We start from the raw sequence: 27,231 nt of genomic DNA on the forward strand, positions 1-27,231 counted from the left end.
CCTGGAGTGCCTGCCTGTGTATCCATGTAACCGATGTAAAACTGCCATGACTGCCTACTGTTTGTTATTTTAGGCCTTTGATAGCCTGTCTGCAGCCCCTACTTGCAATACTCCTCCACTGACCACACCAATGCTGCCCGTGTACCCCTGGAACCTATTTAAAAGTTCATAGAGCCTAGTTATATATTTTATTTACTATTAATAAGGCCATGATGGACTACGCTGTACCACGCTACAAGCTAACCAGTCGACACTTCTTTTGCGAGAAAAGCCATCCCAACCCTCCACCAGCATGTAGAAGACCGCATTGTCCATGCACTCTGGCAATCTGTGAGTACAAAGGTGCACCTGACAACAGACGCATGGACCTGTAGGCATGGCCACGGAAGATTACGTGTCCATTACGGCGCAATGGGTTAATGTGGTGGATGCATGGTCCACAGGGGACAGCCTACTAAGTCTGTCTGCAGTCCCTAATTCAAATTGTGCTCCACTGTCTAAATCGGAACTTCCACCTTCTGGCTTTCGGCCTATAGTATCAGAAATTAAACTGCATTTGGCCTTCAACTTTGGTTAGGGCCTACTAACGGCTTCTGCCCCTCCCTGGTGTTGCCCTCAACTAAATAAAGCTGAGCTTCAACCTTCTGCTCCAAATTACCATTTTGAAAAATGCAATAGGCTTTTCAGGCCTACTAAAGGAGTCTGTCTGTGTGCCCCTCCCTGGTGTTGTCCTCAACTAAATAAAGCTGAGCTTCAACCTTCCGGCTCTCATTATGTGGTTTTAAAAAAAAAAAAGGTGGTTAGGGCCTACTAACGGCTTCTGCCCCTCCCTGGTGTTGTCCTCAACTAAATAAAGCTGAGCTTCAACCTTCCGGCTCTCATTATGTGGTTTTAAAAAAAAAAAAGGTGGTTAGGGCCTACTAACGGCTTCTGCCCCTCCCTGGTGTTGTCCTCAACTAAATAAAGCTGAGCTTCAACCTTCCGGCTCTCATTATGTGGTTTTAAAAAAAAAAAAGGTGGTTAGGGCCTACTAACGGCTTCTGCCCCTCCCTGGTGTTGTCCTCAACTAAATAAAGCTGAGCTTCAACCTTCCGGCTCTCATTATGTGGTTTTAAAAAAAAAAATGGTGGTTAGGGCCTACTAACGGCTTCTGCCCCTCCCTGGTGTTGTCCTCAACTAAATAAAGCTGAGCTTCAACCTTCCGGCTCTCATTATGTGGTTTTAAAAAAAAAAAAGGTGGTTAGGGCCTACTAACGGCTTCTGCCCCTCCCTGGTGTTGTCCTCAACTAAATAAAGCTGAGCTTCAACCTTCCGGCTCTCATTATGTGGTTTTAAAAAAAAAAAGGTGGTTAGGGCCTACTAACGGCTTCTGCCCCTCCCTGGTGTTGTCCTCAACTAAATAAAGCTGAGCTTCAACCTTCCGGCTCTCATTATGTGGTTTTAAAAAAAAAAAAGGTGGTTAGGGCCTACTAACGGCTTCTGCCCCTCCCTGGTGTTGTCCTCAACTAAATAAAGCTGAGCTTCAACCTTCCGGCTCTCATTATGTGGTTTTAAAAAAAAAAATGGTGGTTAGGGCCTACTAACGGCTTCTGCCCCTCCCTGGTGTTGTCCTCAACTAAATAAAGCTGAGCTTCAACCTTCCGGCTCTCATTATGTGGTTTTAAAAAAAAAAAAGGTGGTTAGGGCCTACTAACGGCTTCTGCCCCTCCCTGGTGTTGTCCTCAACTAAATAAAGCTGAGCTTCAACCTTCCGGCTCTCATTATGTGGTTTTAAAAAAAAAAATGGTGGTTAGGGCCTACTAACGGCTTCTGCCCCTCCCTGGTGTTGTCCTCAACTAAATAAAGCTGAGCTTCAACCTTCCGGCTCTCATTATGTGGTTTTAAAAAAAAAAATGGTGGTTAGGGCCTACTAACGGCTTCTGCCCCTCCCTGGTGTTGTCCTCAACTAAATAAAGCTGAGCTTCAACCTTCCGGCTCTCATTATGTGGTTTTAAAAAAAAAAAAGGTGGTTAGGGCCTACTAACGGCTTCTGCCCCTCCCTGGTGTTGTCCTCAACTAAATAAAGCTGAGCTTCAACCTTCCGGCTCTCATTATGTGGTTTTAAAAAAAAAAAAGGTGGTTAGGGCCTACTAACGGCTTCTGCCCCTCCCTGGTGTTGTCCTCAACTAAATAAAGCTGAGCTTCAACCTTCCGGCTCTCATTATGTGGTTTTAAAAAAAAAAATGGTGGTTAGGGCCTACTAACGGCTTCTGCCCCTCCCTGGTGTTGTCCTCAACTAAATAAAGCTGAGCTTCAACCTTCCGGCTCTCATTATGTGGTTTTAAAAAAAAAAAAGGTGGTTAGGGCCTACTAACGGCTTCTGCCCCTCCCTGGTGTTGTCCTCAACTAAATAAAGCTGAGCTTCAACCTTCCGGCTCTCATTATGTGGTTTTAAAAAAAAAAAGGTGGTTAGGGCCTACTAACGGCTTCTGCCCCTCCCTGGTGTTGTCCTCAACTAAATAAAGCTGAGCTTCAACCTTCCGGCTCTCATTATGTGGTTTTAAAAAAAAAAAAGGTGGTTAGGGCCTACTAACGGCTTCTGCCCCTCCCTGGTGTTGTCCTCAACTAAATAAAGCTGAGCTTCAACCTTCCGGCTCTCATTATGTGGTTTTAAAAAAAAAAATGGTGGTTAGGGCCTACTAACGGCTTCTGCCCCTCCCTGGTGTTGTCCTCAACTAAATAAAGCTGAGCTTCAACCTTCCGGCTCTCATTATGTGGTTTTAAAAAAAAAAAAGGTGGTTAGGGCCTACTAACGGCTTCTGCCCCTCCCTGGTGTTGTCCTCAACTAAATAAAGCTGAGCTTCAACCTTCCGGCTCTCATTATGTGGTTTTAAAAAAAAAAAAGGTGGTTAGGGCCTACTAACGGCTTCTGCCCCTCCCTGGTGTTGTCCTCAACTAAATAAAGCTGAGCTTCAACCTTCCGGCTCTCATTATGTGGTTTTAAAAAAAAAAATGGTGGTTAGGGCCTACTAACGGCTTCTGCCCCTCCCTGGTGTTGTCCTCAACTAAATAAAGCTGAGCTTCAACCTTCCGGCTCTCATTATGTGGTTTTAAAAAAAAAAAAGGTGGTTAGGGCCTACTAACGGCTTCTGCCCCTCCCTGGTGTTGTCCTCAACTAAATAAAGCTGAGCTTCAACCTTCCGGCTCTCATTATGTGGTTTTAAAAAAAAAAAGGTGGTTAGGGCCTACTAACGGCTTCTGCCCCTCCCTGGTGTTGTCCTCAACTAAATAAAGCTGAGCTTCAACCTTCCGGCTCTCATTATGTGGTTTTAAAAAAAAAAAAGGTGGTTAGGGCCTACTAACGGCTTCTGCCCCTCCCTGGTGTTGTCCTCAACTAAATAAAGCTGAGCTTCAACCTTCCGGCTCTCATTATGTGGTTTTAAAAAAAAAAAAGGTGGTTAGGGCCTACTAACGGCTTCTGCCCCTCCCTGGTGTTGTCCTCAACTAAATAAAGCTGAGCTTCAACCTTCCGGCTCTCATTATGTGGTTTTAAAAAAAAAAAGGTGGTTAGGGCCTACTAACGGCTTCTGCCCCTCCCTGGTGTTGTCCTCAACTAAATAAAGCTGAGCTTCAACCTTCCGGCTCTCATTATGTGGTTTTAAAAAAAAAAAATGGTGGTTAGGGCCTACTAACGGCTTCTGCCCCTCCCTGGTGTTGTCCTCAACTAAATAAAGCTGAGCTTCAACCTTCCGGCTCTCATTAAGTGGTTTTAAAAAAAAAATGGTGGTTAGGGCCTACTAACGGCTTCTGCCCCTCCCTGGTGTTGCCCTCAACTAAATAAAGCTGAGCTTCAACCTTCTGCTCCAAATTACCATTTTAAAAAATGCAATAGGCTTTTCCGGCCTACTAAAGGTGTCTGCCCCTCCCTGGTGTTGTCCTCAACTGAACAAAGCTGAGCTTCCACATTCTGGCTTTCGCCCTATACTATCAGATATTAAACTGCATTTGGCCTACTAGTGTGGTTAGGCCCTTGAAACAGTGTCTGCTGCTCTTGGGTTTGCTACTCCACTGAACAAAGCAATGCCGCCTGTTTAGTCCTGTTACCAATTTTGAACTGCATGTAGCCTACTTTATTCTTTGGCCCTATATCTGTTTCCTCCTCATCCTGCCCATTGCCCAGCCACTGCTAAATGAGTCTGCTGGTACATTGACCGAGACCACTACATTCCCCTTGTACTCTACACAGCCAGAATCTGTCCCTGCTGAAAGTAAGGTTCCCCTTCCCGCATGTTATACCACCTTACACAGGGACAAAGAGGAAGGTGCAGATGAAAGTGCAGGTTCCTTCATCAGGTGGGGGGGCATACTCGTTGGCGACGTCACTGGCACAGGGCCCCTCAGAGTACGCAAAAGTGTCGCTGCTGGTGGGAGGCGCCCCCGCCATGCAAACACACCGCCGTACTTTGAGGGGCCCTGTGCCAGTGGCAATGCGAACGAGTGGGCCCCCCCCCTGCTTGCTCAGGATCACAGCACTTGCAACTTTTAAATAATTACCTTTCCCTGCAACACCGCCGTGACGTAGTCCGCATTTCCTGGGCCCACGAAAAACTTGAGCCGGCCCTACTCCCCCCACAACTTTTGCCAAATGACCCCCAATTCCCTATGCCCAACTATTATTATAAAGTTAATTAAGATTGACAAGCTTCAGAAACAAGAATGGATGTTTTTGGCATTAAAATGGGCACTGTAGGTGTTTTCCTGGCCTCCACTCACTGCCGACTATGCTTCCCCATTGACTTGCATTGGGTTTCGTGTTTCGGTCGATCCCCGACTTTTAGCGATAATCGGCCGACTGCACTCGACTCGACTCTGGACAAAATCGGGTTTCCCAAAACCCTACTCGATCTTAAAAAAATGAAAGTCGCTCAACCCTACTCACCACACATCTAGATAAGTTCCTTAAGGGGTCTAGTTTCCAAAATGGGGTCATTTGTGGGGGTTTCTACTGTTTAGGCACATCAGGGGCTCTCCAAACGCGACATGGTGTCCGATCTCAACTCCAGCCAATTCTACATTGAAAAAGTAAAACGGCACTCCTTCTCTTCCAAGCTCTGCGGTGCACCTAAACAGTGGTTTACCCCTACATATGGGGTATCGACATACTCAGGAGAAATTGCACAACAACTTTTGTGGTGTAATTTCTCCTGTTACCCTTGTGAAAATAAAAATTTGGGGGCAAAAAGATCATTTTTGTAGAAAAAATGCGATTTTTTATTTTCACGACTATACTTTATAAACTTCTGTGAAGCACTTGGGAGCTCAAAGTGCTCACCACACATCTAGTTAAGTTCCTTAAGGGGTCTAGTCTCCAAAATGGTGTCACTTGTGGAGAGTTTCCACTGTAGGCACATCAGGGGCTCTCTAAACATGGCATGGCATCCGATCTCAATTCCAGCCAATTCTGCATTGAAAAAGTCACATGGCGCTCCTTCTCTTCCTAGCTCTGTGGTGCGCCCAAACAGTAGTTTACCCCCACATATCGGGTATCGTCGTATTCAGGAGAAATTACATAACAAAATTTATGGTTAAATTTCTGTTTTTACACTTGTGAAAATAAAAAAAAAATGGTTCTGAATTAAAATGTTTGCAAAAAAAAGTTAAATGTTCATTTTTTCCTTCCACATTGTTTCAGTTCCTGTGAAGCACGTAAAGGGTTAATAAACTTCTTGAATGTGGTTTTGAGCACCTTGAGGGGTGAAGGTTTTAGAATGGTGTCACACTCGGTTATTTTCTATCATATAGACCCCTCAAAATGACTTCAAATGTGATGCGGTCCCTAAAAAAAATGGTGTTGTAAAAATGAGAAATTGCTGGTCAACTTTTAACCCTTATAACTCCCTAACAAAAAAAAAATTTTGGTTCCAAAATTGTGCTGATGTAAAGTAGACATGTGGGAAATGTTATTTATTAACTATTTTATGTGACATATCTCTCTGATTTAAGGGCATAAAAATACAAAGTTTGAAAATTGCACAATTTTAAAATTTTTTGCCATATTTCCATATTTTTCAGAAATAATCGCAAGTAATATCGAATAAGTGTTACCACTAACATGAAGTACAACATGTCACGAAAAAACAATCTCAGAATCAGCAGGATCCGTTAAAGCGTTCCAGAGTTATAACCTCATAAATTGACAGTGGTCAGAATTGTAAAAATTGGCTCCGTCATTAAGTACCAAATTGGCTCTGTCACTAAGGGGTTAAAGATCTAATTTTGCTAATTTTCTAAAATTTAATTATACTATCTGTGTATTAACATTACTGATATAAACATACATATCACAGGTGGAGATAAAAATCATATATGTGAAGCAAAAACAACAAGAGACACACTGGCTCTAAAAGGATTCTGAAGCTGCTGATACCACGACAAACGCTGTGCCAACTTTGTCAGAGTGAAGAAAAATGTATATGAAAAGTGGTATGGATATCACGCTACAGCTATGACCTAAAACATTTCTAATACCAAAAGAACTGCCGTAGGCTACTTTCACACTAGCGTTGTGCACTGCACGTCGCAATGCGACGTTGCGGCGCACCGACACATACTGTGGAAGCGCCGCACAACGGGGGCAGCGGATGCTGTTTTTCAATGCTTCCGCTGCCCCATTGTGAGGTGCGGGGAGGCAGGGGCGGAGTTCCGGCCACGCTTGCGCGGTCGGAAAAGACGGGCACGACACACCAAAAAACGTTACAAGCAACGTTTTGGTGGTGACGGTCCGACGCAACAATGGCAATTGGCAATTGGCAATGCGATGCACTGCGTCACTAATGGTAGTCTATGGAGAAAAAACGCATCCTGCAAGCACTTTTGCAGGATGCGTTTTTTCTACAAAACGACGCATAGCGACGTGCAGTGCACGACGCTAGTGTGAAAGTAGCCTTAAGTAGGATGTCTAATTAATACTACTGCCTAATACTAAGTAAACTGCCAAATTGGGGAGAAAAGGTGTTTTCCTCACAGGGAATAAACAGCCTTCTTGTTCAAACTCATCTTGCAAGATGAGTTTGAACAAGAAGGCTGTTTATTCCCTGTGAGGAAAACACCTTTTCTCCCCAATTTGGCAGTTTACTTATTTCTTATTCCTCCCCTGATGATTTTTAAGAGATTACTGCCTAATACTATACTGAATCATCCGCTCAAAATTGTGAATCTTAGCCCTGACGCTGTACACCAAGTGGGTATTAATCCCACTGCACCCGCCAGAGAGTGTGTGTGGTATATAGTACCAGGAATCGATACCTGGTACTACCTCCTGAAGCGCAGAACAGTTTGCAAACTCCATATACAGAGCCCCTAATTACTAAAACAGCAAAATCCCCCTTCAAATGACCCCATTTGGACATTATAAACCTTTGAGAATTTATCTACAGTTGTAGTGACTATTTTGACTCCATAGGTATTTTCCAGAAACAAGCAGCAATGAATGTTGCTGAGTGAACATTGCAAACTGCCATTGTAGAGACCAGTATGCTGCAGTGGCAGCTATTTTCCCAGGAGTCCACCGCATAGGAAGCCATGCCATGCAACTGGGGTGGCATGGTGGCTCAGTGGTTAGCACTGTAGCCTTGCAGCGCTGGGGCCCTGGGTTCTAATTCCACCAAGGACATCTGAAAGGATTTTTTATGTTCTCCCCATGTTTGTATGGGTTTTCTCCACGTACTCTGATTTCCTCCTACATTCCCGCAGCACCAAACACCAGCAGCGGCGCTCTGTACATCCGAACACCCCTCATCCCAGCCTGCGGCCTTCAGCAATGCTCCACTCTTGCCTCCTCCAGCAGCGACCCTCTGACCCCGCTTCACCGTAGCCACCACCCCCAGTAAGCAATAAGACGCATGGATTATAAGAAGCACCACCATTTTATTAAAAAAAAGTTTTCTTCCTATTTTTCTCCTCAAAATTTGGGGTGCATCATATAATCCGGAGCGTTTTATAATCCGCAAAATACGGTAAACTACTGATTCCTATTATAGCAACACTACAATTACAGAACTACTGTATATACTGTATGCAGCCCATATACACAGATACCCACTATACAAGTACACACATTATATATACTTTATAAATATAGAGACATACTCTATATAAAGTACATACACACAGAAACATTCAGTTTATATACAGTATATACAGTATGCTCACATACTTATACAGTTTATATATTTACACAATATACTTCACACATGCACTATACAAATATAGTATACATACACATATTATATACTGTATGTACATGTGTGTGTATATATATACATTTATTTATATATATATATATATATATATATATATATATATATATATATACTGCATATATACTCACATGTACCACAGATATAGACAATCATACTACATACTGTATATATGTACACATATACTATATACACATATAGAGACACACACACTGTATACTGCACATGTACACACAGATACACATATACATGTATACTTACCAGGTTCTGCGGCTTCTCTTGTACAGATCATTTCCCAGGACAGTGCTAGGAGCAGCCATGATAAGGAGAGAGGACACAGACACACTGGGCTGCAGGCATCTTCCTCCTGGTCCGGCTCTGACCTCTGTCTGCTGTGCTGTAATTGGGCCCCTCCTCCTCACTTGCAACTTCTAACCTGACTGCAAGCAGGGAGGAAGAGAGAGAAGGGGCCTGGAAGGGGGTTTGGGAGAGACGCTCCAGGACTCACTGCTTATTAACTGCTGTACACCCTCTGGGCACTTCATAAAGGGGCTGCAGATGCAAGGGGCCTCCTTTGTGAGTGGGGCCTGTCTGAAACGCCAGCCCTGGGGACGCCACATAGAGCCAGGGAAGCCATGGCCAGTGGCATCCCTAGATACCAGCTGAGGAAAAAAAATGGGCAACAGTATTCGCTAGCATGTGACATCACAGAGGCTACGGATCGGCACTGGGATCACTCTTTTGCTCACTGCCGCCTACTGCAGCTCACATGTCCGGACATAATCCAGCGGCTGTTTGTTGGTGAGCACCAGTGTGGTTTGCTACTACCCCCTATATTTCTGTTAACAGATGACAGACCTGAGTGGTGTCTTGCTTTTTTTGTTAATTGAGTTAAAGCTTTTATTGAAAACATTTTACATAACATTTGGGATCACATTTATCCCACACACTATGCTGAGCACTTACTTTGGGGTTTCCATCTAAATCTCCATGAGACAAGATTCAGATTAAACCCCCGAGAGATCCATTAACTATAATGAGGCAGCAGAAGTGCACATAACTGTGGCCGACTGCATTTTTATGCAATCCTAAAAAGGCAGACAACGCCGGATCTCAGGTCAGACAGCGTCCACAGTGCCTTAGTCTGTTTAATTATATGTACTCTCCCGCCAGAGGTTCCGTCTGAATCATGTATTTCAGAGATTTGCATGGAAATCCTGGTGCAAGCAATACCACATTTATATTTTTTTATGTTTTGGTGCTTTTACAAAGCCACAGGGTGGCGCTCACAGCTGCTGGGGATCTGTAACCATAGAGGTCTCAAGGACCTCTATGGTTACAATGGAGAAGCATCGCCGACCTCCGATCATGTGACGGGGGTCGTCAATGCGCTCATATCCGGCCGCCCGGCTGGATGCGGTAGTTAAATGCCGCTGTCTGCGTTTGACAGCGGCATTTAACTAGTTAATAGCGGCGGGTGAATCGCGATTTCACCCGCCGCTATTGCGGGCACATGTCAGCTGTTCAAAACAGCTGACATGTCCCGGCTTTGATGCGGGCTCACCGCGGAGCCCTGCATCAAAGCAGGGGAGCTGACCTCGGACGTACTATCCCATCCGAGGTCAGTAAGGGGTTAATGACCAAGCCAATTTTCACAATTCTGACCACTGTGCCTTTAGGAGGTAATAACTCTGGAACACTTCAACAGATATTGGTGATTCTGAGACTGTTTTTTTCATGACATATTGTACTTTAAGATAGTGGTAAAATTTATTCAATATAACTTGCATTTATTTGTGTAAAAAATGGAAATTTGGTGAAAATTTGGAAAATTTTGCAATTTTCAAACTTTGAATTTGTATGCCCTTAAAACAGAAAAATATGTCACACAAAATAGTTAATAAATAACATTTGCCACATGTCTACTTTACATCAGCACAATTTTGGAACCATTTTTTTTTTTAGGAAGTTATATGGGTTAAAAGTTAAACAGCGATTTCTCATTTTCACAACACCATTTTTTTTAGTAACCACCTCACATTTGAAGTCACTTTGAGGCATCTATGATAGAAAATATCCAAAAGTGACACCATTGTAAAAACTTTGCCGCTCAAGGTGCTCAAAACCACATTCAAGATTTTTATTAACCCTTCAGGTGCTTCACAAGAATTTTTTAAATGTTTAAAAAAAATGAACATTTTAATTCAGAACAATTTTTTTTTATTTTACCAAGCGTAACAGGAGAAATTGGACCCCAAAAGTTGTTGTGCAATTTGTACTGAGTATGCTGATACAAAAAATGTGCAGGTAAAGTACTGTTTGGGCACATGGCAGAGCTCGGAAGGGAAGGAGTGCCGTTTGACTTTTCAATGCAAAATTGGCTGGAATTGAGATTGGACGCCATGTCGCATTTGTAGAGTTCCTGATGTGCCTAAACAGTGGAACCCCCCCACAAATGACACCACTTTGGAAACTAGACCCCCTAAGAAACTTATCTAGATGTGTGGTGAGCACTTTGAAGTGCTTCACAAAAGTTTATAACTTGGAGCAGTAAAATTAAAAAATCATAGTTTTTCCACCAAAGTGATCTTTTTGCCCATAATTGTTTATTTTACCAAGGGTAACAGGAGAAATTGGACCCCAAAATTTATTGTGCAATTTGTCCTCAGCACGCTGATACCTGTGAGATAGCGTTTACTGCATGTGTTAGTGGACACTCGCTTAGCAACAGGATTCAGTCACACAGGCACGTTTTTCTCACAAAAACAGGTCATGCGGTTTATTATGGCATAATAAACCGGGTCATGCACAGTCCATTACACTTCATGAAACACAATAGGCATCAACTGATGACATTTAGTTGCGGCTTTAACTTAAATACTTCTTATACGGCTTTAACTCACAGTTCAGACACTACACCCGCCAGCCCTCCTTGACTAGTTCCCGGGGGTGTCCATATGCTTTATCAATTAGTGTTGAGCATTCCGATACCGCAAGTATCGGGTATCGGCCGATACTTGCGGGTATCGGAGTTCCGATACCGAGATCCGATACTTTTGTGGTATCGGGTATCGGTATCGAAACAACATTAATGTGTAAAATAAAGAATTAGAATAAAAAATATTGCTATACTCACCTCTCCGACGCAGCCTGGACCTCACCGAGGGAACCGGCAGCGTTCTTTGCTTAAAATGCGCGCGTTTACTTCCTTCCATGACGTCACGGCTTGTGATTGGTCGTGTGCCGCCCATGTGGCCGCGACGCGACCAATCACAGCAAGCCGTGACATAATTTTCAGGTCCTCAATGCCTAATTCTAGGCATTCAGGATTTTAAAATTACGATCCGGCTTGTGATTGGTCGCGTCGCGGTCACATGGGCGACGCGACCAATCACAAGCCGTGATGTCACGGGAGGCAGGAAACGCGCGCATTTTAAAATTACGTCACGGCTTGTGATTGGTTGCGTGCCGCCCATGTGACCGCGACGCGACCAATCACAGCAAGCCGTGACGTAATTTCAGGTCCTGTATGCCTAATTCTGCATTCTCGCCGTCTCAAAACACACTGGACCTCACTTCGTCCAGTTACCGTGGGAGACTGCACAGTTCATTCCGGTTACATTCCAGAAGCTCCTGCTCCACACGCTGACTCCTGTTATTCCTTTTTCTTCCAGGGAAACTGCCGAACCAGGATCACCAACTTGCCTGGCAGGCACATATCAGTTAGTCCAGATCCTCAGATGGGCTGTAGCTCCCCCAATGCAGTGCCATCACAGACTCTGCATACACTCCTTCCATGTGCTCTTCAGGAAATCCTTCTCCCAGGATCTTCCAACACAGGTTGTGCTATTCAGAAATCCTACTCCCAGGACTTCCAACACAGGCCATTCAGTGCGCTATTCAGGATGTCCGTCCCCACCTGGGACCATCTGTTAGGTGTCAAGTTCCCACCGCTGCACAGGGGGAATCTCGAGCCACCTCCGCTGCGGTCTCCCATTCTTCTTCAGCCGCAGTGGAGCCTGCTCAGGGGAGACGTCGGTCCCAGCATCTGGCTCAGTCAGATATTCTCATGTACTCTCCAGATATAGACTCCCACCAGAGAGATGTTTGCAAAGTATTCGACCTCCTACGGGCATACTTCCTCTACGCCAAGTTGGAGAAGTGTGTGTTTGAGCAGGAGCCCTTGCCTTTCCTTGGCTATATCATCTCCGCCAAGGTATTAGCTATGGATCCTGCCAAGCTACAGGCTGTGATGGACTGGCAGGAACCTCATTCTCTCAAAGCGGTGCAGTTCTTTATGGGGTTTATTAATTACTATCGCCAGTTCATTCCCCACTTCTCAACTTTGGTAGCTCCCTTGGTTGCCCTCACCAAAAAGGGAGCAAATCCCAAATTGTGGTCGGAGGAGGTTTCCAGAGCCTTTCTCTTAATTAAGTCACACTTTACTTGCTCTCCCATTTTACATTGCCCTGATGTTGATAAATCTTTTATTATGGAGGTGGATGCCTCTTCCGTCGGTGCTGGAGCAGTCCTCTTCCAGAAGGATGCTCTAGGTCAGAAGAATTCTTGCTTCTTCTTCTCCAAGACCTTCACACCAGCGGAGAGGAATTATTCCATTTGGGACAGGGAGTTGCTAGCTATGAAGTTGACTTTCTCAGAGTGGAGACACCTCCTGGAGGGGGCTCGCTTTCCCTTTCAAGTTTTCACCTACCACAAGAATTTGGTCTATATACAGACTGCCCAGCGGCTAAATTCTCGCCAGGCCAGATGGTCCCTGTTCTTCTCCCGGTTACATTTCACCCTCCATTTTCTCTCCGGGGGGAGAAGAACATTCGTGCCAATGCTCTCTCCCGCTCCGTAGTGTCATCAGCGGAGGAGGAACCTCGGCTTATTGTCCCTTCTGAGAGTCTGAGGACCGTGGCTCCAGTTTCGCTAGAGTCTGTGCCCCCGGGCAAGACTTTTGTGCCATCGAGTTTGCTACCAGAGGTTCTCTCTTGGGCTCACTCGTCCTGGGTGGGTGGACACTTTGGGACCAAAAGGACATCTGAGCTTCTGGCGAGGATGTACTGGTGGCCGCATATGGCTCATAGCTGGGGGCTGGTATTCTCAGGCTAGTAAGGGGTCATGGATATTGACCCACCAGCCTAGAAATAGCTGCCTGCAGATGCCCAGAAAAGGCACATCTATTAGATGCTCCAATTCTGGCACTTTGCCAGGCTCTTCCCACTTGCCCTGTAGTGGTGGCAAGTGGGGTAATAGTTGTGGGGTTGATGTCACTGGTGACATCAAGCCCACGGCTTAGTAATGGAGAAGCCTCTATAAGACACCTATCCATTACTAATCCTATAAGTGTAATGTTAAATAAAGACACAGCCAGAATAAAGTCTTTTATTTGAAAAACAGCCGGGCTGAGCGGCGGTGACTTCTGTGAGATCCCCGCTAGCACTGTGAGCCGTGAGCGCTCACTGTGCCAGCCCAGCTGGTAACGGATCTCAGTGACCGGAGGTAACCTCTATGATGTCACCCCCGGTCACTGAAGCTCCGCTCCCAAGTAGCTCATTCACCAGTGGTTTTCAGCCGGGATGATTGAATCTTAGCACCATCCATGTTGAAAACTGTATATCCCCCAGATATTGATTACAGCATGGGACATAATGACGGACAGGTATGGGTATATTGTTGTTTTTTTTATTTTACTTTTATTACAGGAGATTGAGGGCTTTGCTTGGATTAGGCGTTGCAGTAAGCATCGTTTAATTAAGAATAATAAAAGGTGTCTGTGTCATTTTTTTTCAAACAAAAGACTTTATTCTGGCTGGGTCTCTATTTAACATTACAACTATAGGATTAGTAATGGATAGGGGTCTTATAGATTCTTCTCCATTACTAAGCCGTGGGCTTGATGTCACCTGTGACATCAACCCCACAACCATTACCCCACTTGTCACTGCTACAGGGCAATTGGGAAGAGTCAGGCAAAGTGCCAGAATTGGAGCATATAATAGATGTGCCTTTTTTGGGCAGCTGCGGTCTGCTATTTTTAGGCTGGGGGTGTCAATATCCATGGCCCCTTACCAGCCTGAGAATACCATCCCCCAGCTGTGAGCAAGGCTGACTGATCAAAAATGGGGGAGACCCCAAGCCATTTTTTTAAATTATTTAAACAACTAGATGGCAGCCCGATTCTAAAGAATCGGGAGTCTAGAATCCATATATACTTTATTTATTCAAATGTAAGAATAATACAATTAATAAATAATAGTAAGAAAGAACAAAAAATGGCTGCACTCACCAGCTCTTGACAATTCTTGACAGTAAGGCACATTTCTGATTGGTCGCTCGCGGCAGGCGGCAACCAATCAGAAAAGTGCCGCGCACCACGAAGGCATATATCTTTGTCCACCCTGAGCGGGTGTAGGACGCTGGTGACGTCACTTATCTCCGGACATTATCTCCGGACAAAGCCACGGAAGTTGGCACAAATTGCCGGAAGTAGTATTCTAGGCAATTATATATTACATTTTAATGTTATCAGTGTTTACCTTTGAACGTTTATATTGTATTGTCCTGTCACCAGCCATGTGTACGATTATCGGCCGAAAGCCTCTCTGGAACCAATAATCACCCCATGTAAAGGTATCTTTATAAGTTAAAGATTCAGAATACTATGACTTTTATCATATCCTGAACAGTCAAGTTTTTTATGAACCGTTAAGGTTTTCTGGTTGAAGTAAAAAAAACTCTGAGTGTTTACAGTTTGAAACCATAAAATGTTGAAAAATTATGTCATTCTTGAGTATATCACTCAATGGTGCTCATAAACGTGTCAAATTTGATCTATAATATACTTTAATATACGTTACTTTAATCTTTAATATACTTAAGAACAGGGCCCCAGACATCACACAGGGGGTCTGAAACACCGCACAGTGGTCCAAAATATCGCTGTGCTCTGCCTGGGGCCCCATATGCTGCCTGGGGCCCCTGTGCTCTGCCTGGGGCCCCATATGCTGCCTGGGGCCCCTGTGCTCTGCCTGGGGCCCCTGTGCTCTGCCTGGGGCCCCATGTTCTGCCTGGGGCCCCTGTGCTCTGCCTGGGGCCACTGTGCTCTGCCTGGGGCCCCATATGCTGCCTGGGGCCCCTGTGCTCTGCCTGGGGCCCCATATGCTGCCTGGGGCCCCTGTGCTCTGCCTGGGGCCCCATATGCTGCCTGGGGCCCCTGTGCTCTGCCTGGGGCCCCTGTGCTCTGCCTGGGGCCCCATGTTCTGCCTGGGGCCCCTGTGCTCTGCCTGGGGCCACTGTGCTCTGCCTGGGGCCCCATATGCTGCCTGGGGCCCCTGTGCTCTGCCTGGGGCCCCATATGCTGCCTGGGGCCCCTGTGCTCTGCCTGGGGCCCCATAGGCTGCCTGGGGCCCCTGTGCTCTACCTGGGACCACTGTGCTCTGCCTGGGGCCCCATATGCTGCCTGGGGCCCCTGTGCTCTGCCTGGGGCCCCTGTGCTCTGCCTGGGGCCCCATGTTCTGCCTGGGGCCCCTGTGCTCTGCCTGGGGCCCCTGTGCTCTGCCTGGGGCCCCATGTTCTGCCTGGGGCCCCTGTGCTCTGCCTGGGGCCACTGTGCTCTGCCTGGGGCCCCATATGCTGCCTGGGGCCCCTGTGCTCTGCCTGGGGCCCCATATGCTGCCTGGGGCCCCTGTGCTCTGCCTGGGGCCCCTGTGCTCTGCCTGGGGCCCCATATGCTGCCTGGGGCCCCTGTGCTCTGCCTGGGGCCACTGTTCTTTGCCTGGGGCCCCATATGCTGCCTGGGGCCCCTGTGCTCTGCCTGGGGCCACTGTGCTCTGCCTGGGGCCCCATAGGCTGCCTGGGGCCCCTGTGCTCTGCCTGGGACCACTGTGCTCTGCCTGGGGCCCCATATGCTGCCTGGGGCCCCTGTGCTCTGCCTGGGGCCACTGTGCTCTGCCTGGGGCCCCATATGCTGCCTGGGGCCCCTGTGCTCTGCCTGGGTGTAGGACACTGGTGACGTCACTTATCTCCGGACATTAGCTCCGGACATTAGCTCCGGACATTAGCTCCGGACATTAGCTCCGGACATTATCTCCGGACATTAGCTCCGGACAAAGCCACGGAAGTTGGCACAAATTGCAGGAAGTAGTATTCTAGGCAATTATATATTAGATTACAAAATATGGCTTGGGGACGCCTCTTTTCTTAAAATCCAACCTTGCTGAAGCTGACAGCTGAGGGTTGCTCCCATCCACGGCTCCTTCTGTCACTGTTATTAGCAGCAGGGGTAGGCTGATGGGAGTAACAGTCCCATCAGCTGCCACCCGCTGTCTCTTTTATTACTTAAATGTGACTCTCATCATTCTCCCCTGCTTGAGCCGATCGCCGGCAGAGCAGCGGAGAATGATGAGAGCTGGGTTCAGCACCTGGTGCCAGGAGCACTTGGTACAGCACTTACTGTAACGCTTCATCCCTGGTGCCCGTCCTTGTGGTACTGTTATGGCTCACGCATGCCACACTTGTGCCGCAAGTATTAGGCCGGCCTCACACTCAGCGTATGTAAATACGGTCTGTTTTTTACGGCCGTAATACGCAGAAATGTTCCCAAAATAGTGATCTGTATGTCATCCGTAGGCAGGGTGTGTCAGCGTATGTAATCCATATGTCATCCGTACTGCGATATTTTCTCGCAGGCTTGCAAAACCGACATCTAATGGATTTATGTGCTCAAATGTTTGTTAAAACATATATACAGTATATACATATATGTCATTGAGACACATATATATATATATATATATATATATTCTGTATTTATATTTAATTCAGCGTGATATATGTGAAAAGCCGGTAATTCAATTGCCGGCTTTTCATTTCTCCTTCACAAACCCGACATGATATGAGACATGGTTTACATACAGTAAACCATCTCATATCCGTTTTTTTTTTGCATATTCCACACTACTAATGTTAGTAGTGTGTATGTGCAAAATTTGGGCACTGTAGCTTGTAAAATAAAGGGTTAAATCGCGAAAAAAATTGGCGTGGGCTCCCAAGCAATTTTCTCCGCCAGAGTGGTAAAGCCAGTGACTGAGGGCAGATATTAATAGCCTAGAGAGGGTCCAGGGTTATTGGCCCCCCTGGCTACAAACATCTGCCCCCAGCCACCCCAGAAAAGGCACAGCTGTAAGATGCGCCTATTCTGGCACTTGGCCACTCTCTTCCCACTCCCATGTAGTGGTGGGATATGGGGTAATGAAGGGTTAATATCACCTTGCAATTGTAAGGTGACATTAAGCCAGATTAATAATGGAGAGGCGTCAATTATGACACCTATCCATTATTATTCCAATAGTACGAAATGTTTAATAAAACACACACACATTATTTACAAGTATTTTAATGAAATATAGACACATGTTGTTGTAATATTTTATTAGACTCTTAATCCACCCAAAGACCATCGTCCTGATACAAAGTTAAAAAAACAAACAACAATATTCCATACCTTCCGTCGTTATGTCCCACGATGTAAATCCATCTGAAGGGGTTAAATCATTTTACATATGAACTCGAGCGTGGGAACTTTTCCAAGGCTCCAGTTCATGAGGACATCCAGCAGAGGGCGCATCACCGCAACTCAAGGTAACTACAGATCACCCTGCTTTCCATTCAGTACCAAGGGGTTTTACAGGCAGGAGGGAGTGCTTTAGCACAGCTCCTGGCTGTAAAATGATTTAACCCCTTCAGATGGATTTACTTTGTGGGACGTGACTGATCATTGGAAGGTATGAGATATTGTTGATTTGTTATTTTTACTTTTTCACAGAACGAGGGTCTTCAGCTGGATTAAGAGAAAAATAAAATATTACAACAACCTGTGTCTTTATTTCATTAAAGGACTTTGTAATAATGTGTGTGTGTTTTCTTAACCATTTCGTACTATTGGATTAATAATGGATAGGTGTCATAATTGATGCCTCTCCATTATTAATCTGGCTTAATGTCACCTTACAATAGCAAGGTGACATTAACCCTTCATTACCCCATATCCCACCGCTACACGGGAGTGGGAAGAGAGTGGCCAAGTGCCAGAATAGGCGCATCTTACAGATGTGCCTTTTCTGGGGTGGCTGGGGGCAGATGTTTGTAGCCAGGGGGGGGGGCAATAACCATGGACCCTCTCTAGGCTATTAATATCTGCCCTCAGTCACTGGCTTTACCACTCTGGCGGAGAAAATTGCGCGGGAGCCCATGTCATTTTTTTCCGCCATTTAACCCTTTATTTTAGCAGCTACAGCACCAAAATTTTGCACATACACACTGCTAACATTAGTAGTGTGAAATATGCAAAAAAAAAAAAGGGATATGAGATGGTTTACTGTATGTAAACCATGTCTCATATCCTGTCGGGTTTGGGAAGGAGAAATAAAAAGCGGGCAATTGAATTTCCGGCTTTTCTCTCTAACACCAGTGCGTATTTCTCGCAGGTCACACTGCTGGTCCGTGTGTAATCCGTATTTTTCTCGCCCCCATAGACTTTCATTGGCGATTTTTTTGCACAATACGGTGACAAACGCAGCATGCTGCGATTTTGTACGGCCGTACAAGACCGTATAATACGGATCAGTAAAATACGGCTGATAGGAGCAGGGATATAGGGAATCATTGGGCCGTGAGTTATGCGTATTTTACGGACGTAGTTTATGAACTCATAACGTCCGTAAAACTCGCTAGTGTGAGGCCGGCCTTACACTCACGGACACCGACATCTCCGGTACCTGGAATATTAGGACTTATGAAAGAGACCTTATAGCGGGTTTTTATGTTTGGCTGCTGTCACACACTTAAAGACTTTTTTATTACAAAAACTGTTTTTTGCATCATTATATTTTGAGAGGTATAATTTTTTCATATTTTGGCTCACAGAGTCATGTGAGGTCTAATTTTTGGCGGGATGAGTTGTTGTTTTTTTTGTTACCATTTTCAGGCACATGACATTTTTTGATTGCTTTCTACTCTGATTTTTGGGAGACAGAATGAACAAAAACCAGCAATTCATGTATTTCCTTTTTTTTGGGGGGGGGGGCATTATGCCATTCCATGTGTGGTAAAATTGATAAGGCAGTTTTATTCTTTGAGTCAGTATGATTGCAGCAATACCTCAATCATATATTTTTTTATGTTTTGGCGCTTTTAAACAATAAAAACGATTTTATATAAAAAATATTAAATTTTGCATCCCTTCATTCTAAGAGCTATAACTTTTTTATTCTTCTGCTGATGGAGCTGTATCAGGGCTTGTTTTTTGTGGGACAAGATGACGTTTTCAGCGCTTCCATGACTATTTATATCTGTCTTTTTGATCGCGTGTTATTCCACTTTTTGTTCGGTGGTATGATGATAAAACATTTTTTTTTGCCTTGTTTTTTTTTAATTTTTTTATGGTGCTCACTAAAGTAGTTAACTAGTGGGAGAGTTTTATAGGTCAGGTCATTACAGACGCAGCAATATCAAATATGTGTACTTTTATTGTTCAGATTTTTTTTTTATTCAAATATTTATTTAGTCAAAGAATAAACACTGATGTTTTTATTATTATTTTTTTATATATATATTTTTACAATTATTTAAATAAAAAATGTTTTTACTTTTTTCTGACTTTTAGGCTGCCGTCACACTAGCAGTATTTGGTCAGTATTTTACATCAGTATCTGCAAGCCAAAACCAGGAGTGAAACAAATAGAGGAAAACTATAACAGAAACATATGCACCACTTTTGCATTTATCACCCACTCCTGGTTTTGGCTTACAAATACTGATAAAAAATACTGACCAAATACTGCTAGTGTGACAGCAGCCTTACACTTTATCCCACTATGGGACAATCATTTTTTACAGAACATTCCCTTCTACAGCATGCAGATGAAGCAGCATCTGCATGCTATAGAAGCTGTCAGCGCTACACTCAGTCCACTGACACTGAGAGACTTCCTGATCATGCACTGCGCATGACCAGGAAGTTTCTTAGCTCTGGTAACCCGGATATTGTCATGATGACATTGGGTTACCACAGCAGCTATCAGGATCCCGCGTCACGCCGCAGGGTCTCCTGTGCAAAGGCAGAGGGGCTGTCAGCTCCCGAAATGCTGTGATCGTACTCGATTGCAGTATTTCGGGGGTAAAGTGCCGGGAGCGGTCTGTGACCGCTCCTGGCATTTAAGGGTGGGTGACAGCTGTCAGAATCAGCTGACACCCGTCAGCGATCGGCCACAATCCCCCCGTGATCGTGGCCGATCGATGAGATGTACTATTCCGTCCATGGTCAGATTGGCCCTGGTCACATGGACGGAATAATACGTCTGATGTCAGAGAGAGGTTAAGTATATAGGGCACAATATATCCTTTATTTTAGAAGCATAATATAATACAAATTAGAGATGGGCAAATTTATTAACAGAATTGAATACTACTTTAATTTTGCAAAAATCAGCATTCTCAAAAATACAGATATATTGAGTTTTGTTCCATGCAAATTCAGCAAAATGGCGGCCAGCTATGGCTCACTATTTTCCAGAACTGTAGAGGGAAAACTGACAAGTGAGATATGTGACAGGGTAAAAATAATGATTCAAACTACTGGAAAATGATAATCTTTATTAGATAAAATGTATAAAAACAATAGATATTTATTTATTTTACTCACTTATATAGCACCATTAATTCCACAGCGCTTTACAGACATTATTGACACTGTCCCCATTGGGGCTCACAATCTAGAATCCCTATCAGTATGTCTTTGGAATGTGGGAGGAAACCAGAGAACCTGGAGGAAACCCACACCACATGGGGAGAACATACAAACTCCTTGTATATGTTGTCCTTGGTGGGATTTGAACCCAGGACCCCAGCGCTGCACGGCTGCAGTGCTAACTACTGAGCTACCGTGCCCCCCCTGTTTCATGGAATGGTTTCCTATGTGGTGGACTCTGGGGAAAATAGCTGCCGGGGGCGGCGCATGCTGTGAGAATTTCTCACAGTGGTCTGCAGTGAAGTCACTGAACTTGAACTGTGGTGACCTCATCACTGGCTTTTTTTCCCATGGTGCTGAGGTCACTGCAGTTCAGCCAGCTGGGAATGCAGCCTCGATGACGTCCCCGCTAGTCACTGAGGCTGCACTCGCAGCAGCTCATTCACCAGTGATTCTCAACCTGGACGGTCGTATCTTGGCACCATCCTGGTTGAAAACTGTTTATCCCCCAAACATGAATTACGGCGCGGGACAGAACAATGGATTATTGAGGGATAATGTTGTTTTTAATTTTAATTTTTGTTTTCTTACAGGAGATGAGGGATTCAGTGGAGTGAGGTGAGTATAACTGTGTTTGTTAATTTTAAATAAAAATGAAAAACTATGTTTTGATTTTACTTCTAATAAAGGACTTTATCCTGCCTGTGACTTTATTTACCATATAACTATAGGATTAGTAATGGAGAGGTGTCTTAAAGACACCTCTTCATTACTGAGTCATGAACTTGATGTCACCTGATAATACAGAGGTGACATTAACCCCACTTGCCACTGCTACAGGACCAGTGAGAAGAGTCGGGCAAAGCTCCAGAATTAGCACATCTAATAAGTGTGCCTTTTCTGGGCAGCTGCGGGCTGCTATTTTAGGCTGAAGGGTCAACATCCACTGCCCCTTACTAGCCTGAGAATACCAGCTCCCAGCCTCTGCTTTAGCAAGGCTGGTTGTCAAAAAAGGGGTCAGAACCCTCGCCATTTTTTTATTTATTTATTTAAATAATTACAAATACGGCCTGGAGACCCCTCTATTCATGATAACCAGTCTTGCTAACCCTGACAGCTGGGGGTTGCAGCCCCCAGCTGTCAGTTTTGCCTGACTGGTTATAGAAAATGCAGGGAAACCCACCCCAGTTTTTTCATTCATTTATTTATTTATAACGCAGGCAGCTGCTGATGAATACTCCCATCAGCTGTTCCTGCTCTCAATGTTATTAGCAGCAGCAGGTGTAGGCTGATGGGAGTACTGTAATTCTGCCTGTTGTCATTGTGCTCACTTGAATACAACTCTCATTATTAGTGTTGAGCGATACCTTTTTTCGGATAGTATCGGCCGATACCCGAAAAATATCGGATATCGCCGATACCGATACCCGATACCAATACAAGTCAATGGGACACAAGTATCGGAAGATATCCTGGATGGTTCCCAGGGTCTGAAGGAGAGGAAACTCTCCTTCAGGCCCTGGGATCCATATTCATGTAAAAAATAAAGAATTAAAATGAAAAATATGGATATACTCACCCGTCCGGTGGCCCCTGGACCTTACCGATTGTAACCGGCAGCCTCTGTTCCTAAGAATGAGGAGTTTAGGGCCTTCAATGACGTCGCGGCTTGTGATTGGTCACGTGCCGCTCATGTGACCGCTCACGCGACCAATCACAGGCCGCGACGTCATCGCAGGCCCTAAACTCCTCAATGAGGAGTTTAGGACCTGCGATGACGTCGCGGCTTGTGATTAGTCGCATGAGCGGTCACATGAGCGGCACGCGACCAATCACAAGCCGCGACATCATCGAGGGTCCTAAACTCCTCATTCTTAGGAACGGAGGCTGCCGGTTACAATCGGTAAGGTCCAGGGGCCACCGGACGGGTGAGTATATCCATATTTTTTATTTTAATTCTTTATTTTTTACATGAATATGGATCCCAGGGCCTGAAGGAGAGTCTCCTCTCCTCCAGACCCTGGGAACCATACACTGGGAACTTCCGATTCCGATTTCCGATACCACAAAAGTATCGGAACTCGGTATCGGAATTCCGATACCGCAAGTATCGGCCGATACCCGATACTTGCGGTATCGGAATGCTCAACACTACTCATTATCCTTCCCTGCTCATGCTGATCACCGGCAGGGCAGGGGAAAATGATGAGAGTCATCTTCACCACCTGGTGCCGGGGAACAGCACTTACTGTATTGCTGCTTCCCTGGCACCCGACGTGTGGTACTGATGCGACATACAGGCAGCACAACGTTGCCACATTTGTGCTACATGTATTACACACATGGACACTGACATCTCCAGTACCAATTTGATGTTCACAAGAGGACAGTGGGAAAATTTCTAATGGTGCTCTCTCTACCATCAGAAAGGTGAAGGGAGTTCATTGGCTGTGAACTTCCAGGACCTTTCTGATGTCACCGGAAGTGTGAGAGCTTTCTCACACCTGCATTGATGTCTGACAGGTCCTACCAGTTCACCACAAGACATTGGGCAGCGGTAGCAGATGCTGCTCAGTGTCTCTGCTGGATGGCAAGCTGCATGGTGGCATCATTCATTCATGCAGCCTGCCATCTAGATGTAGCAGAGCTAGACCCGTCATTAGACAAATGGATTATCATCATCTTCTCGGATAAGAGTGGAATATTGCTGTTTTTTATTTTAACTCTTTTGCAGAAGACAATAGTGTTGGTAGAATGGGCGATGTCATAAGTATAGTTTAATTAAGATTTATTAAAGGAGTCTGTGTCATTCTTTCAATTAAAGGACTTTATTCTGTGTGCGTGTGTTATTGTGCAATATGACTATGTGGTTAGTTATGGGGGCATCGTATTGACACCTCTTCATTACTAACCTCTGGGCTTGATGTCACCTGACAATGCAAAGATGACATCAATGTCCCCCGACTATCACACCACTTGCCACCGCTACACCGGGGTTTGTTATAAGTCTCCAAAAATAATGGAAGCAATGAAGAATATCCTCATAAAGCAAATAGATGAAGCTGCAACTCAAGGAGAAGTCATTATTATGGGGGACTTCAACTACCCTGAAATAGATTTGGGAACAGAAACCTGCAGTTCCAGCAAAGGTAATCGGTTTTTGACAACTATAAAAGACAATTACCTTTCACAACTGGTTCAGGACCCAACAAGAAGGGGGGCACTGCTAGACCTAATATTAACCAACAGGCCAGACCGCATAGCAAATATAAGGGTTGGGGGTCACTTGGGGAATAATGATCACAAAATAATAAGTTTTCATGTATCCTTCAATAAGATGTGAGGGCTAGTGTTGAGCGATACCTTCCGATATCGGAAAGTATCGGTATCGGAAAGTATCGGCCGATACCGTCAAAGTATCGGATCTAATCCGATACCGATACCCGATCCCAATGCAAGTCAATGGGACGAAAATATCGGAATTAAAATAAACCCTTTCTTAACTTGTAGGTTCATTCTACATGAAGGGAAACAACTAAGAATAATGTAGGATGTATTGGGGGAGGTGGCGGAGACATTAAAGGCACAGAGGTTTAGCCCAATCAAATAGAATAGCAGGATTTTTTTTTTTTTTTATGACGTTCGGCGTTAGAAAGATTTTGACTATGTTATTTTTTTTATTTTATTTTGTCAGATATTGATGTTTCACTACTTCCACGCCCTTCACCTTCTTTTTTACTTCTCCCACACTTTCTTCTTCATTATCCTCATCATCAGCTTCTTTGACATCAACTTCTTCACCTTATTCATCTTCTTCTTCATCTTCTACCTATTATTTTTTTTGTTACATTGTTCATATTCTTTTTATTTTACTATTATCTTCTTCATATTCTACTTCTTCATCATATTCTTATTTGTGACAGGCATTCCCGTAGTTGTTATCTATAAAAGTTTGAAGATTACACCTTCCGTTCTGCCTGTCACAAAACAGTTACATTTGTCCGCGTTCAGTTTGGCCTGCAGCATCAGGCTTTATCCAGGGGCACCACGAGGAGGAACGGACTCACCCCCATACACTGCTTAGTCTTCTTCTGCTTATAATTTAGATAATATCTTTTGCTCTGATATTTAGTGTTATGCTTAATGTTCTTCTGCTCTTTGTTCTGCAGCCTCTTGTTCTTCTGCTTCTCGGTCTTCCAGGTCGTCGTCGTCTCCAGGGTCGTCGTCTCCGGGGTCGTCGTCATCGGGGTGGTCTTCAGGGTCATCGTCTCCAGGATCGTCGTCATCACGGTGGTTGTCGTCTCTGGTGTCGTCGTCATCTTAGGGGTGGTCTTCCGGGTCATCGTGTTTAGTCTCTTGAACTTGGAAATGTAGCAGAAGGTACAAGAAGGCTGAGAAAATGCCGAGAAACAGCTGATGGAACTGGAACTCGGATGGCTACCCGAAGGTCCAAGAGCCAATGGAACTACCGAGGACCAGCTGACGTTACTGGAACCCAGTTACTAAGCAAGAGGTACCCGTGCCTGAAAGCACTACCAAGGACCACCTGACGTTGGTGGAACTCGGATACCCAGAGGGAGGCACCTAAGCCAAAGGCTCTGCCCGGAACCAGCTGACGGTACTGGAACCAGGATGGGGAGCAGAAGGTACAAGAGCAAAAGACACTGCCGAGAACCAGCTGACGGTACTGGAACCCGGATGGGTAGCCGAAGGTCCAAGAGCCAATGGAACGACCGAGGACCAGCTGACGTTACTGGAACCCGGTTACTAAGCAGGAGGTACCCGTGCCTGAAAGCACTACCAAGGACCACCTGACGTTGGTGGAACTCGGATACCCAGAGGGAGGCACCTAAGCCAAAGGCTCTGCCCGGAACCAGCTGACGGTGCTGGAACCAGGATGGGGACCTATTCAAGCTTGTCTTCCTAGAGCCCCAACTAGCAGTGTTGGAGCAAAGGGTCAGCAGGAGGAGGAGAGGGAGCAGAGTGTAGGCCGAAGCCTGCACTGGCGGCAGCTTTGGGTCTGTTGTGTCTGCGTGGCAGTTGCAGGACACGTTGCCGGCTGCACAGCAGGGGAACAGCTGGCGGTGCTGAACCCCACTGACACATTGGCTGGTGTTTTTCTCTGTGCAGCTAGCAGTACCGGGCCCCAACTGGCGGTGTTGTAGCCCGGGCTCTGCAGGGGGAGCAGAGTGTAGGCCGAAGCCTAATTGAACCAATTTCAAAGGTAACCTTTAACCCCCCCTCAGCTGTTACAAAGTAGAAGAGCCACAGCTTATGCAGCAGTAGTGCTGCACAAGTCAAAGGTTGCTCTTTTAATTTTTCTCCTTGCACACGCTGAATGAAACACGTATAACATTTAGCCCTTTATACAGTCAAACTGTGTTGGAGGCGCGAGTTCCCTTCGTAATGAGACGCAGCACAGATGTCAAGAATCCCACCTTGGTGCTGGGTGCAGCCTCCTGAGCGTTGTTATTTGCTGTACAGGAGTCTGCGCTGTCGTGTTATCCCCTGGCCTAGCGCTGTTAGCGCTGCCCATCTTCTGACATCATTTAATGTCGGCCGGTGCGGTTCGCGATGACCATGAATCCCAGCCCCGCAGTGTCTTAACATTGTTAAAACACTGTGGGGCTGGGATTCATGGCCTGGCGCAGCACATATGTTCGCCTCTCACACTCGGGTCCTTACACCCGCTTCAGACTGTGCGGCGTCAGCTGATCCCTTATCACATGCCACGGCCATGAAGCCGCACAGTCTGAAGAAGGCGGAAGGAGATGAGGGACAGGCGAACTGATGCACTGCTCATGCCCATCAATCACACCCTCGCAGTCCCAATAAATAAGACACCGAGGGGCGTTGTGTGGGTCAGGGCGGCCGCAGAGGCGCAGCCAGCCAACCAATGATGTCAGAAGACGGGCAGTGCTACCAAGGGGGTTGCTGCGTGTCATTACAAAGGAAAGTCACACCTCAGGGACGTTTTAATGGTCACACAAAGGACACATTTTAGACGTGTTTTCAGTTCCACATGTGCGAGGAGAATACGTTTATGAGCCACCTTGCACACATGCAGCATTACTGCTGTACAAGGTGGCTGTAAAACATACAAACGCCTGGGGAAGGGGGGACAGGTTCCCTTCAATTTCAGTTCTTGTGTCTGCGTGGCTTTTGCAGGACACAATGCCGGCTACACAGCAGGGGAACAGCTGGCGGTGCTGAACCCCACTGACACATTGGCTGGTGTTTGGC

Source organism: Ranitomeya variabilis, chromosome 6 (genome assembly GCF_051348905.1).
Source record: "Ranitomeya variabilis isolate aRanVar5 chromosome 6, aRanVar5.hap1, whole genome shotgun sequence".
NCBI classification, from domain to species: Eukaryota; Metazoa; Chordata; class Amphibia; order Anura; family Dendrobatidae; genus Ranitomeya; species Ranitomeya variabilis.